General features: G+C 38.6%; 1 protein-coding gene and 1 non-coding gene across 2 annotated transcripts in view; both read right to left on the reverse strand.

The window, feature by feature from the left end:
* DSCAM (DS cell adhesion molecule) overlaps positions 1 to 18669 on the reverse strand; it is a 568075-nt gene extending 549406 nt beyond the window's left edge. Inside the window, exon 1 of the mRNA XM_081574158.1 lies at positions 18572 to 18669. The gene's annotated coding sequence lies outside the window, so the exon portion shown is untranslated. The remainder of the gene's footprint in view (positions 1 to 18571) is intronic.
* LOC145539980 (U6 spliceosomal RNA) lies at positions 5058 to 5160 on the reverse strand. The gene has a single exon (XR_014078117.1). It is a non-coding gene; the product is annotated as a U6 spliceosomal RNA (small nuclear RNA).
* Positions 18670 to 18678: the final 9 nt, after the last annotated feature.

Genomic DNA, 18678 nt, shown 5'->3' on the forward strand with positions numbered 1-18678 from the left:
CCAAATTGAAAAATAAAAACCAAATGATGATTTCAATAGATGCAGAGAAAGCCTTTGACAAAATTCAACATCCATTTATGATAAAAACCCTCCAAAAAGCAGGAATAGAAGGAGCATACCTCAATATAATAAAAGCTATATATGATAAACCCACAAAAAACATTATCCTCAATGGTGAAAAACTGAAAGCATTTCCCCTAAAGTCAGGAGCAAGACAAGGGTGCCCACACTCACCACTACTATTCACCATAGTTTTGGAAGTTTTGGCCACAACAATCAGAGCTGAAAAAGAAATAAAAGGAATCCAGATTGGAAAAGAAGAAGTAAAACTCTCAGTGTTTGCAGATGACAAGATCCTCTACATAGAAAACCCTAAAGACTCCACCAGAAAATTACTAGAGCTAATCAATGAATATAGTAAATTGGCAGGATATAACATCAACACACAGAAATCCCTTGCATTCTTATACACTAACAATGAGAAAACAGAAAGAGAAATTAAGGAAACAATTCCATTCACCATCGCAACGAAAAGAATAAAATACTTAGGAATATATCTACCTAAAGAGACAAAATACCTATATATAGAAAACTATAAAACACTGGTGAAAGAAATCAAAGAGGGCACAAATAGATGGAGAAATATACCGTGTGCATGGATCGGAAGAACCAATATAGTGAAAATGAGTATACTACTCAAAGCAATCTATAGATTCAATGCAATCCCTATCAAGCTACCAACGGTATTTTTCAGAGAACTAGAACAAATAATTTCACCATTTGTATGGAAATACTTGTTAAATTGAATTGACTTGAAAATGATCAGAAACACTGGTCTGAAAAACATTAAAATTCAGCCTTTTGGATATTTTTGGTTACTTTCTAAGAGAATTTTTTCTCTTCAAGACTACAACTCTTGATCTAGTATTGTTACTGAACTCTAGTCTGGTTGCTTACGGCTCAAAAAGCTGATACTTAAGAGGCAAGCATTGGTAGAAAGGAAAAGTAGCTTTATTTTGGAGGCTGGCAACTGAGAGAGAAGGTGGACTCATGTCCAAAGTCCAATTTCCCTCTGCCATCAGTGGGCAAGAGCTTTTCAAGGAGTGTTTCAGGGTGTATAGGCAGAAAGAGGTGGGCTACATGCAGAAACAGCACAGTCATCTTGAAATTGGTCATCGGGGGTCTGACCAGTGTCACCTTGATTGTTTTCAGTATAGTTAGTCTTCAGTTCCAGGGTCGGTTTTTTCCCATTTCTTGAAATTGTGGCAACTTGTATCATGGCCACAGTCTGGTCATCACGCAGCTAATTTTCTCCACCTGGTGGGGGTTTCAGTATCTATAAGACAGCTCAGAGGCCATGCGGAGAAGGCAATGGCACCCCACTCCAGTGCTCTTGCCTGGAAAATCCCATAGATGGAGCAACCTGGTAGGCTGCAGTCCATGGGGTCGCAAAGAGCCGGACACGACTGAGCAACTTCACTTTCACTTTTCACTTTCATGCATTGGAGAAGGAAATGGCAAATCACTCCAATGTTCTTGCCTGGAGAATCCCAGGGACGGGGGATCCTGGTGGGCTGCCGTCTATGCGGTCTCACAGAGCCAGACACGACTAAAGCGACTTAGCAGCAGCAGCAGCAGCAGCAGCAGCAGCAGCAGCAGCAGCAGAGGCCATGGTTCCAAAAATTATCTATAGCCCTTGAAGAGCAACTAAAGGTCCTTGACCTGGCTTAATGACTGAACTATTATTATTCTGTACTGTTTGCTTTTCCTTTGTTTCTGCATTTTCTCATATCTCTGATTAAACTTATCCTTTGAATAAAGCCTTTCTACAGATAAAAGGCAAGCAGAGGACATGGCAGGGAGTGAGGCTTTTGTCCTGAATGCCCCACAAGGTCCTGCTCTGCTTCCATATTCCTGGTAGTGTCGCCTAATATTTTTTTCTGTCTGGTCATCTCTTCCACTTCTCATGTATAAACCATTTTTGACTAGAGCATTCAGCAATGGATACAGAATGTATGTGTACCACCTGCTTCTTTCCCTTTCCAATTATTCTTTATGTGCCAGAATGTCTTATCTAAATTTTATTCCAACCAGACACTTTCTCATAAAGTAATAAGAACAGAGAGACCATATTAGCAAAGTTACTGAGCTAATTTTATTACGGCACAAAGTGTTTCAGGATATGATTCACATTTTCTTTTTAAAGATTGGCTGGTCTACTTGAGAAAAAGCCAATGAGTTTAGAGTCACCATTATCAACATTCTGAATGTACAAACTCTCCCATTTCCTAAAAATGGGGGCTTCTCCCAGGTTTTAGGGAATCCTTTTTTGTCCTCATGGACCATTGCCACCACACAGATCCTCCAGGCTGTATTAGGAAGATGCTTATGGTAATTATAGGTGAAGACATGGAAAAGGAAAACAGTGTTAGCAATCCTATTTTCTTCCTTACAGAATATAAACTAATTTCCACAGGAAGGGAAGGAGAGGGTGGGACAAACTGAGAGAGAAGCATTGACATATATTACACTACCATGTATAAAACAGATAGCTAGTGGGAAGCTGCTATATAGCACAGGGAGCTCAGCTCCAGGCTCTGTGATGACCTACAGGGGTGGGGTGGAGGGGTAGAAGGTGGGAGGGAGGTTCAAGAGGGAGGAGATATATGTATGTGAATGCTAAGTCATTTCAGTCAGGCCCAACTCTTTGAGACCCCACGGACTGTAGCCCACCAGGCTCCTCTGTCCATGGGATTCTCCAGGAAAGAATACTGGAGTGGGTTGCCATGCTCTCCTCCAGGGGATTGTTCCTATCCAGGGATCAAATCCATGTCTCCTGCATTGGCAGATAGGTTATTTACCACTAGCACCATCTGGGAAACCTGAATATATGTACATGTTTAGCTGATTCACTTTCTTGTACAGCAGAAACTAACACAACATTGTAAAGCAGTTAGACACCAATAATAGAGTAAATAAAACTTAAAAATGAAAACTGTTATTGTATTGATTTTTTCTTTTGGACTCTGTGGGAGAAGGTGAGGATGGGATGATCTGAGAGAATAGCACTGAAACATGTATATTATCATATGTGAAACAGAACGCCAGTCCAGGTTCGATGCATGAGACAAGTGCTCAGGGCTGGTGCACTGGGATGACCCAGAGGGATGGGATGGGAAGGGAAGTGGGAGGGGGGTTCAGGATGGGGAACACATGTAAACCCATGGCTGATTCATATCAATGTATGGCAAAAACCACTACAGTATTGTAAAGTAATTAGCCTCCAACTAAAATAAATAAATTAATACAAATAAATTTTAAAAAATTAAAAAAATAAAATAAAATTAATATATTTGCATTGTAAAAACTTTCATAAATACAGAAAGGTAGTGGGGAAAAAAGGACTGTGACCAAATAAATGTATCTTGCCAAGACAAAATATCTTCTGTGAAAATTTTGATGTATCCCCTGCAGATTGTTGGGGTGCAATGAGCAGAATGATCTGAGAGAGGCCCCAGGAGATCACTCAGGGCAACCTGGGCAGTGGCCCAGCTGGAAGCAGCCCCCTTTCTGCTGGCATAAGGGCTGCATTTGAGGGAGGCTTCTCATCCGACAGAAGGGCTTCCCATGGGCCTGGGAGTCTCCAGGTGCTGGGCAGCTGGCTCTCTCAGACAATCCCAGAAGCAGCTGACACCTGAACCCAGACTGAATGTTTTTTCCCCTGTTTAGTAGGATTCCTCTCAGACTTGTAAGAAAGGAGCATCGTGATACACAGAGAGGTTGCTTGAATAACAGACCCAGGCACTGTCGAGAACACCCAGCCTGAATTTCTGTGGGATGATTAACAGTTAGGAACCCTTTCATCTTCTTACTTGCATCTATTTTCTTCCTTAATGTTTACTCCTTTCTACATACTGTACTGCCTTGTAGAATACGCCCTTGTCGTTGCTGTTCAGTCGATAAGTCGTGCCCGACCCTTTGCGACCCCATGAACTTCAGCACGCCAGGCTTCCCTGTCCTTCACTATCACCTGGAGTTTGCTCAAACTCATGTCCATGGAGTCAGTGATGCCCTCCAACCATCTCATCTCTGTTGCCCCCTTCTTCTTCTGCCCTCAATCTTGTCCAGCATCAGGGTCTTTTCCAATGAGTCACCTCTTTGCATCAGGTGACCAAAGTACTGGAGCTTCAGTTTCAGGATATGCCTTTACCTGCTGTGATAACCAGTTTTATGTGTCAATCTAGAGCTAGGTGTAGCACCCAGGCACTCAGTCAAACACTAGTACAGCTGTTGCTGTGAAGGTTATTTTGTAGATGTGATGAACATCAACAACCAATTGACTTTAAGTAAAAGAGATTATCCCAGATAATCTGGGTAAGCACTATCTAGTCAGATGAAAGAACTTACAGCTGAAGATGAAATCCTGCCTGTGGACTACAGGATCAGGCCCTGTCCCAGAGCATCCACCCTGTCCTGATGGCTTGTCTTATGGATTTCAGGTGTGCCATAACTGCATAATCGTGTGAGGTAATCCCTTGAAACCCATCTCGATCATCTATCCATCTATCTCTGACTGGTTCTGTTTCTCCAGTGGACCCTTACTGATAATTCACCTTGAACCAGAGCTATATAATTTCATTTCTGAACTTAAGTTTTGTATAAATGAGAAATTATCTATTTAGGTAAAGTTGATAGAATTGGGGGATTTTTCCTCTTTATTTTCTTCTTCTTTTCTTTTTTTTTTTATTGAAGTATAGTTGATTTACAATACTATGTTAGTTTCAAGAGTAGAGCAAAGAGAGTCAAATATATATACATGTGTATATATTATATATATATATATATATATCTTTTTCAGATTATGTTCCCTTATAGAGTACTACAAAATATCAAATACAGTTCAGTTATATAGCTCTGATGCTATACAGTAGGTACTTGCTGGTTTTCTATTTGACAGAGAGTAGTGTGTATATGTTAACCCCAGACTTCTAATTTATCCCTCCCTCACTTTCCTCTTTGGTAACCATAAGTTTGTTTTCTATGTCTGTGGGTCAGTTAAAAATATGGAACACCTCACAAACTTGTGTGTCCTCCTTGTGCAGGAGCTGTGCAAATATTCTCTGTATTGTTCCAATTTTACTATATGTGCTGCCAAAGCAAGCATGCTTCTTTGTTTTTTATGCCTCCTTCCCCCCTGCCAAATTGCACTTAAGATATCAATATAGGAAGATGTCATAAATGTAAATATAATACTAATAACATAGAATATTTATCAATATGTAATTAATAAATAGAAAAAGGGAAATTTATGGTAGGAAATTAAGAAGGCAAGAATATATTAACAACATAGTAAATGCTGAAATCTGGAAGAAGAACAGGAGAACTGAGATGAATCCCTACAAAATCCCTGGACATTCATCAAGTACAAAGGCTGAGAGGGCCATGCCCTAAGGCAGAAAGAGATGCCCTAGGTACATAAAGCCAGGAATGGGTCTAGAGAGCAAAGAGAATGCGCCAGAAACTCAAAATGCTGGCAGGCAGGCTGTAAAGCAGAAACAGCATTGCCATAGTTTGGAAAGCTTGTAGCTGGCCTTGTGATGCACAAAGAGATCTAAAGAGTCTGACTGGGGCTCAGACCCCAAGCCTTCTGAAGGCAAAGTCCCAACCCCACCTCCACAATGTGTAAAATTCAGTGGTGAACTGAGTCTAACTTAAAATTCTAACTCCACAACAGAGCCCAGGGACTGCAGCTATACATTAGATTAACTCAGTCTCAAACCATCAAACTCATAGGGCATGTCCTTCTCAGGAGGTGGACATGCCTTATCCCATCACAATGTTCAGTGTAAAATAAAATAAAGATCACAAGATACACAAAGAAGTGAGAAAAGAGGACTATATTTAAAAGAGGAAACAGTTCATAGAAACAAATATGGCAATGACTCAGATGTTAGAATTATCACTCAGGTATTCTAAAGAATTTATGATGAAAGATCTAGAGGAAGATGTGGATGACAAGTATAAGCACATAAAGACTTTCCACATAAGCGGAAACAGTAAAAAGGAAAATGAAATGGAACTATCATGATGGAATTATGTGATGTCAGAGGGGAAGATACAATTGATGAGCTTATTAAAGACTGGACAGAGAAAAGAATCAGAGAAATTAAAGGCAAGTCAATAGACACTATATAGATAATAGATAGTAAATAAAAAAGTAAAAAATAAAATAAAACAAAATACCCAAGACGTATAATATAATATCAAAAAATATAAATAATTGAAATCCCCAAAGAGGAGAAGAGAGATATAGGATAAAAATTATTTTAAGACACAAGTTACTAAACTTGAAATTGATGAAATATATCAATATACATATCCAAGAAGCTCAGCAAATGACATGATAAGCCTTTAAAAAATAATTTTAAAGTCACACCTATTACATCAGAGGCAAACAGCTAAAAACTAAAACTGGAAAGAAAATCTTAAAGTAGCGGGAAAAAAAAAAAAAAACAGCCAGGTCATATGTAAGGAAAGCATGAAAAGAGTGATGACTGAATTTCTCAGAGTGAAATACAGTTTTCAAAAATACAGTTTTTAAAAAGCTGTTAATATAAAACTTTATATCTTACCAAAGTTTACATCAAAAATGGAAGCTAGATTAAGACAATTTCAGTCAAAGGAAACTTCAGATTTTGTAGCCAGAAAATCTGTACTATAAGAAATGCTAAAAGAACTTCTTCAGGGAACAATATACAATTTCAGAAAAAAGTTCAAGTCTACAGAAGAAGAAAAAAAAAAACACAGAAAACCATAGAAAGTGCAATGTGTGGGTAAAAATAAGAGACTTATCCATGTTTAATATGTGCATATTTGTGTGTACAGACACATCTCTATGTTTGTGTAATATATATATAACAAATATAGATTTAGGCTACATTCGTTCAAAGCAGAGGAACAAAGGAGCACAAGGAGTGGGAGCGGAATAAGTGAAATTACGTATATAATCATGGCATGCCTACATCTTGCAAAGAGTTTGATGATACAATTGGAAATTGAACGGTGGCAAGTTAAATATGCATATTGTAATTTCTAGTGACACCCAAAATAATACAAAAATGTATACTTAAAGAGTTAATAGAAATTAAATAATTACTTGGTCACTTAAAATAAGGCAGGAAATTAAAAAGAGAAACATATATCAAGATAAAAGATCTAAATACAAGCTATGTTGATGATGACATTAAATATGAAGAGACTAAATACCACTTAAAGACTAGATAAATAAGGGCTTCCCTGGTGGCTCAGACAGTAAAGAATCGGCCTGCAATGCAAGAGACATGGGTTCAACCCCCAAGTCAGGAAGATCCTCTGAGATGGGAATGGCTACCCACTCCAGTATTCTTGCCTGGAGAATTCCATGGCACATGAATTGAATCCGTGTCCCTTGCATTTGTTGGAGAAGACCTTGGGAGTCCCTTGGACTGCAAGGAGATCCAACCAGTCCATCCTAATGGAAATCAGTCCTGAATATTCATTGGAAGGACTAATGCTGAAGCTGAAGCTACAATACTTTGGCCACCTGATAGGAAGAACTGACTCACTGGAAAAGATCCTGATGCTGGGAAAGGTTGAAGGCAGGAGGAGAAGGAGACGACAGAGAACGAGATGGTTGGATGACATCACTGACCTGATGGACATGAGTTTGGGTAGGCTTCGGGAGTTGGTGATGGGCAGGGAGGCCTGGCGTGCTGCAGTCCATGGGGTCGCAAAGAAGTGGACACGACTGAGAGACTGAACTGAATTCCTGCATTTGCAGGTGGGTTCTTTTTTTTTTTTTTTTAACTTTGGAATCCATTTTATTTATTTTTTTATTAGTTTATTTTCTATTTTTTAACTTTATGATATTGTATTTGTTTTGCCATAAATTGACATGAATCCACCATGGGTGTACATGTTTTCCCCCTCCAGAAACCCCCTTCCACCTCCCTCCCCATCCCATCCCTCCAGGTCATCCCAGTGCACCAGCCCGGAGTACCCTGTACCATACATTGAACCTGGATTGGCGATTCGTTGCACGTGGGTTCTTAAGCACTGGGCCCCCAAGGAAGTTCTCCCTCAGAGTTTATCTCTTCAAATATTGCCTCTCCAACTGTCTTCTTCCAGAATTCCTATTAAAAATGCTTTGGATTTTTTTTTTTCCTTTTCTCTATTTCTTTTAACTTCTCTGTTTTCTCTACCACAACCTGGAGCTCCCTCACCACCCTGATCACCTTGTTTTCTCTCTTGTACCAAATAAGAGTCCCAGAATCCTCTAAAAACTGAGAACAGAGAATCCTCTAAGATTGACCGCAAACCAACAAAAACAAACAAACCTCAGACTAGACATAGAAGAAAAAGGAAGAGTGAAGAAAAAGTTGATATGATGAATCACCCAAAATGCAACATAGAGAGGTAGAAGCTGTAACTTCCACATCAATAGAAGAAATGGAGATAGCACTGGCAATCAAACAAACAGCAGGAAAGTTTGATAGGGGAGTAGACGAATCAACAACATTGATAAATGGAAAATACCAAATATGCCAGAAATTCAAGGAAATGTAAATGTGCTTAAATGACCTACTAAAAATAAACAATGGTATATTTTTTTAAATGTCTTGTGGAATGTAGCTACAGTGCTCATTAGAGAGAAGTTTATGCTTGAAATGCATTTCCTTTTAAAAGAGAGAAAGACTGGAAACAAGTCAGCCAAAAATCAATTCCGTAAACTAGAAGAATGAAGTAAACTTAAAGAAATTGGAAAGAAGACATGAAATACAAAACAAAAAATTAAAATGAAACAGAAGTTATATTACTAAAAAGACCAGTCCTATAGGAAAAAAAAACCTCAACAAGCACAAATAATAAATAGGAATGAGGAAGAAGACATAACTACGGCTAAACTGAGTTCTTTTTTTATTGATAGTCTTTTTTTTTTTTTAATTCTGATGGTCTGTGAAATATTTTATTACATTCTCCCTGAGTGTGTGTGCTAAGTTGCTTCAATCATCTCCGACTCTTTGTGACCCTGTGGATTGTAGCCTACCAGGCTCCTCATCCATGGGATTCTCCAGGGAAGAATACTGGAGTGGGTTGCCATGCTCTGCTCCAGGGGATCTTCCCGACCCAGGCATCAAACTGGAGTCTTCTCCTGCATTGGCAGGCAGGTTCTTTACCACTAGCACCACCTGGGAAGCTCCATATTACATTCTATAGTGGTTTAAATTATAGTGTTTCTAACATTAATAATACTGAGTACATGCTCTTGTCCCTGATGTCCCTGAACATATCTCTTCTAAAGTGTTTACTCAAAATTTTGGTATTTTCTTTGATGTACTTTTTTAACAACTTTATTTTTTAGTTTTCATTTTATTTTTTAATTTTATTGAAGTATAGTTGATTTACAATGTTGTGTTTGATTTCTGCTGTATAGCAAAGTGACTAAGCTATACAGATACACTCTTTTTGATATTCTTCTCCACTATGGTTTATCACAGGATATTGAATATAGCTGCTTGTGACCTCATTGCTTATCCATCCTATATATAATAGTTTGCATCTGCTAATCCCAAACTTCTAGTCCTTTTAAATCATAAGAGAATCCTTTAAATGAAGAAGACAACACTTTGGTCTTCTCTCAAAGCTCAAGGTGGGCCCTGCAGCCTACTGGGGTGGGGACAGAAAGTCTAGTGTTCCTTAACACCCAGAGGGCACTTTCTGCCAGATATGGGCACTGCTACTGCTCAAAGCCAACTAGGTTATGGGACTTCGTGTCAAGCTCTGAGCCAGAAGTGCCTACATAGCACCTGTTTATATCTTTCCTCTTCTGGCAAGGAGGTTGTCATCCCTGCATTACAGGTGTGGAAACAGATGCTTGAGGACCTCAAATAGCACAGTCACGATTGCCCACCTAGTTAGTGGGGAAAACGTGTTTCAAACTCAGGTTTGTATCAGTTCAAAACTTATCCTAAAACTGCAGCAACTTTCATGGTTTCCCCCACGTGTGAGTGCAGGGGAGCTGGAATGAAGAGAGAGATACAAGGGAATGGCAGATCACCATTTAAGTTTTCCTTCACTCTTTCCAAAAGGTGAATTTCTAGCTTTGTCCACCTGACAGGGGATATTTTCCTGCTATTAAATGGGCCCCCTTGGCACTGGAGCATTCGGGTTTCACACATAGGTTTCACCTTGAAACAGATGGAAAAATATTCAAACTGGTAATTCATAGCTAATACTAAATTAGTTTCATTCTCTGTTAAAGCTTAACAATGACCTTTTCATATTAGTAAAATGTATTTCTTTTAATTTTTCCTTAAAAAATATAAACTAGTAACTCAAGTATATATTTTACTTTCAAAGTCACATTTATTTGATTTGCTTCTTATTTTTAATTCCCTGATCCCATATGCTTGCAAGATTAACAAATAATACTGAAATGTGTTTGGGTCACAAGGTAATTACTTTAGATAAATGTCATTCTGTGGCTTAGTATTATGGTCCTAATTCCTGTTTTTAATGGTACCTGTTTAAGCCCTCCTTGGATTGGCTCGATAGTCTTGGGGACTATATGTAATAAAACCTCACAAAGTAACTCATTCAGAAGCCAGTTCTGATGTGTATATCCCTATGGCTGAGTTCATATCTAAATCAAAATCTTTATATCAAATATCAGTGAAAAGAGATGAACTAGAACGCAAAATTGAGTTTAAATAATGAGAATGTTATTCAAAAAGCAGACATGGAAAGGCACTTAAATCAAATGTGTTCACATGACTTTCAGCTTATAGGTATTTTTTAGAGCTAAAATGGTATAAAACACACAAAGAAACATATACTCTGTTGTATGCACACTCCAGACTTAGAAACCAAGCTAATATTTCCAGCAAGAAGGAGCAAGAACAAAACACTGCTAGATTATATGTCATAAACATACTTGTAGTAAACATATAAACTTAGTAACCATACCCAGAAAGTGTTAAAATGCACCGTTGAGCACAAGAGAGATAGCAATGTGGAAAACAGATATGGACACACATAATAAATATTTAAGAGATTTCCAGTCATTGGGATTCTGCACACATCTCCTGTACCTAAAGATAAGATCCTCAGAAAATGAAACTCTGGTTAGATAACATGAGGCCTTATTCATTAATACTTACTAGAAGTTGAGATGGTGTTTGAGCATTGCCTGACTGAAAGCAAAATGTCGGCATTTAGAACAAAGCACTCTAGATTTGGGAAAATACACAAGAGGGCAGGGCCTTGGGTCAGACAGAGTAATGGGTATAACAGAGTGACCGTTCTTAGGTAAACTTAGAGATGACCTTAATATAGATGGCACACTGATATTTGAACAGTGGAGCAGACTATTAAATTCATGAATAGAAGAGAGAATTTAAATTTACTATAAAATTTCAGAAAGCAATAGAAAAAGAAAAGACCAAGGACAACAGACTGTAGATGAACTATTGCAGAAAATCCACTTAAAAATTCAGAAAAGTACAAGACGGAATCATAAAAGGATGCCTATGAAACCAGTACTGTATTTTCCAAGAGACCTGTTTTATAAATGTAAAGTGATGGCATGTACTGGGTCCAGCCAGTGAAACAAAAGGCTATTTGGGGCAAGTACATACTGTGCCCTGCACAGTCCTCACTGGTTTCTAAGTTGAGAACAGATTATATTAATAATTCCAGAGGGGGTTTGATTTCCATTGATTTCATGTTTGGCAATTTGACTCCCATCTGTGGCATATCAACTTTTGGAACTAAAGGCCACAAACGAACCCTCAGACAGGAAAATTCTTCTGGGCAGGGCCAGTGGAGGAAGTAGGCACTTCCTTGTCCTCCTTTCTTCCTGACACCTGACACCTATCTCAGCAGTCCCCAGTGGTCCGCTCCCAACATCGCTGCAATGCTGAGACCCTGAGAACAGCCAGAGGAACAGGCAGGAGAAAACAGAAAAGGGCAAAGGGAGAGAATATCGGTATTTTTTAATTTTTAAAAATTTCTCCCAACCATATTGCTGTTTGTAACTTACTATTCCCACTACCACTCTCATACAGGTGTTTAAAAAGATGGGATTTCATAGATTGGTTAGAAACATTTTTCAGTGTTAGAGTTTTGGCTTCTTAACTTACCTTCTGGCTATACAATCATCGAAACAAAATACAGTCATAGCCATACAAAAATGTGCAGCTGAAGAGTATTAGAGTACACAGTCTCATAGCGTCTCTTTTTTTAATTGAGGTATATATGCTTAAAATGTTGTGTTAGTTTCTGCCGTACAGCAGTGAAACAGCTATATGTGTACATATATCCCCTCTTATTTGGATTTCCTTCCCATTTAGGTCACCACAGAGCACTGAGTTAAGTTCCCTGTGCTTTACAGTAGAGTCTCAGTTAGCTATTTTATACATAGTATCAATAGTGTAGATATGTTAATCCCAACCTCCCAATTCATCCCACCCCTCCCTTCCTCCCTTAGTGTTCATATGTTTATTTTCCATGTCTGTGTTTCTATTTCTGCTTTGCAAATAGTCTCACCTGTACCATCTTTCAAGACTCCCCATATATGTGTTAATAGACAATATTTGTTTTTCTCTTTCTGACTTACTTCACTCTGTATTACAGAGTGCAAATGACATGATTTCATTCCTTTCAATGGCTGAGTTAGCATCTCATTCTGTGGTTTCAAAAATGTGAACTTTCTTTTGATCAGCCAACTGGCTCTAAAGAAATTCCTTGAGTCTTTCCTAAATTTTCAATGAAACCAACATACTAATTGGATAATCCCAGAAGAACTGTGCTCATGTGCATGTGTAATGAGTCCTCATATAGGAGGAAGGCAGAATATAGAGTATCCTGTGTGTGTCACCTTGTGTTACAGATGATGAAGTTAAATTCTAAAAATGTTGGCTGGCATGGTCCCTGTCTTCTTACTTGGCGTGATACTGTGTAAGCCATGAACCTGGTCATGGTCCATCAGCACAAAAGTCTTCTTGAAACAGAAAGAAATCATTCCATTTGTGAAGGAATATCATCAACTTAAAAAAAATGAAAAATCCCAATGTTCTCATCACCTCATAGTTTCATCTCTATTTCATTCCTAAAGGTGTCCGTAGACCCACATGATATGGTGACAAGGGACTGTCTAGTGCAGCAATGTTTGGGGTCCACATCAACAAAGTCATCACATTTGTGGACTCATGTTCAAACTGAGTGCTCAGCATCTCAGAGTTTGACCATTGAGTATTACTCTGAATTTGGCAAGAAAAGAATAGTAAAAGACCAAAGGGGGTACATTTAGTGATCAAAGGGTTTCTGTGTTTTGAAAGGCAAGATTACTCCATGTTAAGGAATGGGGCAAAATTGCTGGTGTGGATGGAATTATGCCTCAAGAAAACTGAAAGGAAAAGCAATTCTATATTAGGCAGAGAAAAACCTACAACTTGATCCCCATGGCCTATGAGCATCATGTTGAAATCTGTAAGACAAGGAGCACAGGAAATCTGATCATATTCCCATGAACCCTCCTGCTGGTTCCTTTCCTGGATGTTATGTGAGGGTTTAGTTTAAGACAGAGCTGGATGGTGGCATCAGTAGCCTCAACTCAAAGATCTACATGTGAGTTAGAGGTCACTGGTCAGGCCTGGGAAATAAACAAATTAGAAATATTTGCAAATCTGTCTGCAGGTCAGATGGAAGACAGTTTGGATTTTGTTCAGACATGAAACTGGAGTATAAAATGACAAGGCCTAAAATCATCTCCCATCACAGAAGTGCTGGGAGGTGCTGGGAAAAGCATGGAACTGAGTAATTAGCAAGAATTGCTGGATATAAGGAAAAAGCAAAGAGTGCCCACAGTGATGTGAAGAACCCTGGGCAGTTTGTAAAGCATTTCTACATCCATCAGAATAACTAGTTCTCACTCCATACCCATCACTCAAAGAAGAGAAAGGGGGTCTGCAGAGCAGGTCAACAGGCCCCATCCCTAGAATATGCACACATCATCAGAAACCCTGGAGAAGATTTTCACAGGTAACCATCTCTGGGGTCCTGTGGTCCAAGCGATACTCTGGAGGTGGGAACTGTGAATCTGAACTGTCAAAATCCATTTTGATGACTCTGATGACTCATAGGTATAAGAAGACAAAAGGAACAGAGAAATGGGAAGTACTGGAACCCATAAGATCAATGAGGAAATTCTATTACATGTTAAAGAAAAATGCTCACCAAGACCTTTGTTCAAAAAATTATGAGTAATAATGCGTTTCTTTTTCAGTATGTCATTACAGTGGCAAGGAACATGGATGATGTCAGAGAGGGTTTGTTTTTCCTTGTCTAATAGTAAAAGTGTTGAAGGGAGGAAGCCAATTCTGATGCCATGTTGGAACTCTTTCTTTGATGTGCTTTTCATTGCTTTGGTTATTATAATCATATGAATGGCCTGCCTCAGAGAATCCTGCCCCTCTGCCTGACTGTTAAGCTAAAGCTGCCTTTGTTCAGAGTCCTGTAGCTTGTGGATGTCAGGAAGGAAGAAATTAACACATCCTCTGCCTGAGGTTTGCCATTCTGGGAGATGTTTGCAAGATTAATGGCCTTTTTACTTTGCTTCCTCACCTCCCCCCATCTCTGATCTATAAAAGCTCCTGGCATACAAACCCTGATAGATGGTTATTTTGAGGGGCTAGCCTGTCATCTTCTTAGTCTGCTGGCTCCTCAAATAAAGTCTCTTCCTTGCCTCAAAGCCTCATTTCTTGAATTCATTGGCCTGTCATGCGATGTGCAGAGCAAGCTTGGACTTGGTAACAAAAGGAAAACAACCCCACGCGCTTATCATCAGTAGTGATGGATGAAATGAGAGCGTCGTGTTTGGTTGTTCAACATCCCAGAGACAAAGTTGGCTAAGGAGAGTAACAAAGGTGCATTTACGGGGAAACATTCAGAAACTCCTGGCAAAAGGTCCATCAAAGGACAAGGATGCTTTAGAACAGATTCTCTAATATGAGTGAGTGTAAGAATCACCCGAGGTTGTTAGAGGGTGGGCTCTGATGCAGGAGGTCTGGGGCAAGGCCTGAGAGTCTGCATTTCCCACCAGCTTCTAGCTGATGCACAAAGACTCAGCACACATGCTGGTGTGTAGTCAGGCGTTCCCAGCAGCACAGCAGTAGATATCTACCAGGAAGGCAGACAGAGTGCAGACAAAGACCCAGGCTTGGAGCCCAGCTTTCATGGGGATCCACTGACCACTGCAGAAGGAGCCTGGTCTCTCAGTATCGACACAGTCCTCAATTTGTTTCTAATGCAAATTTCTGTAACTGACAATCCCAGATTCCAATCCTAAAATTAAACTACAGGGGAAGGCTGGGCGCTAAATGACAGAAAAGACTACATCAGGGCAGCGTCCACATCACATGATATCTATTATAATGCAAAGAGAAATCAGGCACCGATTCCACTGCATGAAAATTTAAAAGAGCAGATGAATGGTTCAAGGGTTCATTAAGGGACACACCTTTGCTAAAATTAAAAAAAAAAAAATCTAATAAAATCATTTTACTTAAAAACAAAAAACCCTAAATAAAAATCTTCCCTGGTGGCTCAGATGGTAAAGTATCTGTCGGCAGTCAAGGAGACCTTGACTCAGTCCCGGGGTTAGGAAGATCCCCTGGAGGAAGGAATGGCAACTCACTCCAGTATTTTTGCTTGGAGAATTCTGTGGACAGAGGAGCCTGGCAGGCTTCAGTTCATTGGATTGCAGAGTCAGACACGACTGAGCGACTAACAACACATACAAAGAGAATAATATCGCTGGGAGGAAATTAATAATAACAAAACCTGTAATAACCTCATCAATGAAACAAGGATCCAGTGGAAAGGATACAAAAAAGGTCACAGATCATAGACTTTTAACTAAAAATTACCTTGAAATCATCTAATTTTTACCCACACATTCTTTTCTGATCAGAAAACTAGGGCCATATCTGAGCCAAAAGCACAGAATTTTCATGACAAAATCTGGGCTGTAACTCTTAACACTACACATTTTTCCTAACATAAATGCTAATCAACACACCGATTTTTTAAATGAAATGTTCGTAAGTATAGGTTAATTATATTATATATTCATGTTGGAAAATGTTTTCTATGTTTATTGTTTTATACAATATTTTATTTGCATCAATTAATTAAACAAAAAAGAGAATGTGTAGTCCATAACTGGCTGGATTACCAAAAGAATGAAAGTCCACAATCTTTATCACAGAAAATTAAATTTGCCATTTGTTAAGTCTTTCCCAAATTCTAAAAAGGCCTCCAAACAACATTATCTCTACATAACACACATCTATTATTGAAATCTCATAAGAATCATCAGCGATATAATGACTAAAAAAATTATAAGAGGCTGAAATTTAAGTTTAAGCCTATTCAGATAGGAATGTTCTGTAGAAAAATCAACGTTTTCTGATTTACAAACCAGTTTTCTTTCATGCATTTGCAAAGACTTTGGGGCATGAGCTGGAGTTGAAAGTTAAACATCTATTTGCATTTGGTTTAGGAAATCCTTGTCACCTTTCCATGAAATTTCAGCTGTCTCAGTGGATTTGGTGAAGATCAAAGCTCCCAAGCTCAGCGAGTGCATTTCAATCCCTGCCAACAGTCAATCATTTGATTCTGGAGCACAAAGAGCTGATCCTGGTGCAGCACTGCCCACACAGTTACGACTTCACACATCCTTGTTTTCACCTGCTTCCATTTACTGGGATGCTAGGGGTCCAGGTACTCAGAGCCTTTTCAAAACTGATACAAGGAGAACTGAAAATGCAGACACCTGCTCAGAAAACACTGACAAGACTTTCCCTTCTCCTCTTGCCCAGTGAGCAAGTGATACTGTGTTTGGCTGTCAGGCCAGGACTCATATCATCCCTGACCTCTAAGCCTCAGATCCACACCAGGGGCCTTGGGGACTGCTTGGCCACCCCGGGGAGAGGCAGGGGCCATTTCACTTCAGTCTCCTCTCCTTCAACTGCACCACATAACCTCATGACATCACACATCGTCACATGTTCAGGAAAAATTACTTTATGAATATCACTTGGTCAATATCTATGTTGGTCACAACATCTTTAAAAGGAGGAATATGTTTGTAATTAATCCCACATATGGACCAGGATGGGAAAAGTTTTTATAAGCATTGATGGATGCCATAAATTTCAGCTAGTGGTGATAAAGCAAAATTGTAGTGAAATTGCCATTTTTAGAGCAATAGACTTCTCCCTGTTGGAATCATGGAGACTCCTTACTTTTGTTTTACTACAGGTTCATAAAAAATGATAGATAAAATGTTTGATGAGAAAAGCAAAAAATAATAATTTAATATATGTAATTACAGTATAGAATGCTCATAGTCTAATCTTTCATTCTCCCATAATCTAAACAAAACAACAATAATATTTTTTTCCAGGAGCACTATTCAAATTTGTTCTATTCTACATGTGGAAAATATTTGAAAAGAAAAATAACTGCATCAGAACAAAGGAAATTATTCTGACCAAGGGTGAAGAAGAAAAACTTTATTCTCATAAATAAGAAAGTGAAACCATTTACATGAAGAAAAAGAAATCACAGTCAATTATTATGATTCTGTAGTCTTACTTTCAAGAGCCAGATTTTCCATCTTAATAATTAGAAACTCAAGACTATATTTACATGGAAAAAGAAAAGACTCTGGCAAGTTATTTCATGTAACACATCACAGCCCTGCTGTTGTAGCCCTCTTTACTTCTCTGAACCATTTTTCAAAGACTATGAAAATAATGATTATTCACAACAGAATTGTAATCTATCAACAATTCACTTTTTCCATGGGAATAATCAATGAAGAAACAGCAATCTAAGCTGAAGCTCTCATCTCCAAAAATATGACTTTGATATTTTGGCAATCAATCCAGTACAATTAATGTTTTATTCATGCTTTCTCACCAAACAAAATGAAAAAGTAAACAATAATGAATTACCATCCTTTTCAGACATAAGGTATCTCATCTAAGAAAAATTTTTTTTTAAAACACAAGCTTATAATTTTTGAAATCATCTTTAAAAATGAATAAGATATTATCAAATGTGTGAAAATGTGAAGTACAGAGCTTGGAACCTAGCACCTATAATCATCTCAAAACCATTTTCATCACTAACTATTTTAAAAATAATGGATACATTATATTCTTTTGTCCTCTGGTGGCTTATGTCTGGGTAATAGTGGCAAAATGTCTGTACCAGTGAACTGTCTCTATTTTTAATCCACCACTATAAATTAATACACCCCTTTCCCTCTATCCACCAACCTCTTTTAGGATTCAAAAATAAATCTAAACATGAACTCCTCTTCCCCAGAGTTAAATGCATGGGGACTGGTAGGCAGTTTCTGCTGTTTTTTAAAGGCAGCCCACGGGAGTGATCTGAAGCCCCAGGGCACCTAAGAAGTAGACTCAAGATGAAACAGTTTCCATACCTAAAAGAAAAGTCATACCTGGAGTCAAATGCCTGGATGCTTATACTGTGTCTGCAGCTCACTCAGGAATATGAAAAGAAAGTGAGTTAGTCACTCAGTCATGTCTGACTCTTTGTGACCTCATG

The sequence above is a fragment of the Giraffa tippelskirchi genome, chromosome 2 (assembly GCF_054371585.1).
Source record: "Giraffa tippelskirchi isolate mGirTip1 chromosome 2, T2T-mGirTip1v1.2.pri, whole genome shotgun sequence".
NCBI lineage: Eukaryota > Metazoa > Chordata > Mammalia > Artiodactyla > Giraffidae > Giraffa > Giraffa tippelskirchi.